The 525-nt window shown below is 51.2% G+C and overlaps 1 protein-coding gene across 3 annotated transcripts in view; it reads left to right on the plus strand.

The window, feature by feature from the left end:
* LOC119591888 overlaps positions 1-525 on the plus strand; it is a 7,605-nt gene that overhangs the window by 380 nt on the left and 6,700 nt on the right. The window contains exon 1 of one of the 3 annotated variants that reach the window (XM_037940632.1): positions 76-218. The exons of the other annotated variants lie outside the window; for them this stretch is intronic. The gene's annotated coding sequence lies outside the window, so the exon portion shown is untranslated. Of the gene's footprint in view, positions 1-75; positions 219-525 lie in introns of those variants that run through there. 3 annotated transcript variants of the gene reach the window in all.

Consider the following 525-nt stretch of genomic DNA (forward strand, 5'->3'; position numbering starts at 1 on the left):
CTGCTATATCTTCTTTCTCTCCCAAACACTTTTCTCCTACTGATGATTCCAACTTCCGTCACTCTCTCTCACTTGCTTTATGGCCGCCTATCTCTTTCTCTTTTCCTCAGCTTGTTTTCGCTCTTTCGCTCTCTCCTACACCTCCCTACTTTCGCTTTCCAGTGGAAGAGGAGTAAAGCGAGATCTTTGGCGTCGGCGGAGATGGGAGGAAACTACTTGTGAGTAATCTTGAAAAAAGAACTTGCTAAAAGAGTGCTGGAGGTGAGGGGAGTATCTGACAGCGCTGCCCGTGGAGCTGGATGTTGGAGGAATGATGGTGAATGTCGCCAGCACACATCTTCCGCAGTGAAGTTTGAGGCGAGGGAGGAGCGAGTGGGAGAGAGAGTGCCTAAAGAAGTAGAGGTGGAGATGCTGAGGCGGACTTCGGTGGGGGTGAAAGGAACAGAACTAGTGTGGAGATGGAGGCTAGGCACAGCGTCCAGGCCAGGAAAGAGGAGTGGGGAAGGACGGATGGTGGTGGATTTT

Source organism: Penaeus monodon, chromosome 29 (genome assembly GCF_015228065.2).
Source record: "Penaeus monodon isolate SGIC_2016 chromosome 29, NSTDA_Pmon_1, whole genome shotgun sequence".
Lineage (NCBI taxonomy): Eukaryota > Metazoa > Arthropoda > Malacostraca > Decapoda > Penaeidae > Penaeus > Penaeus monodon.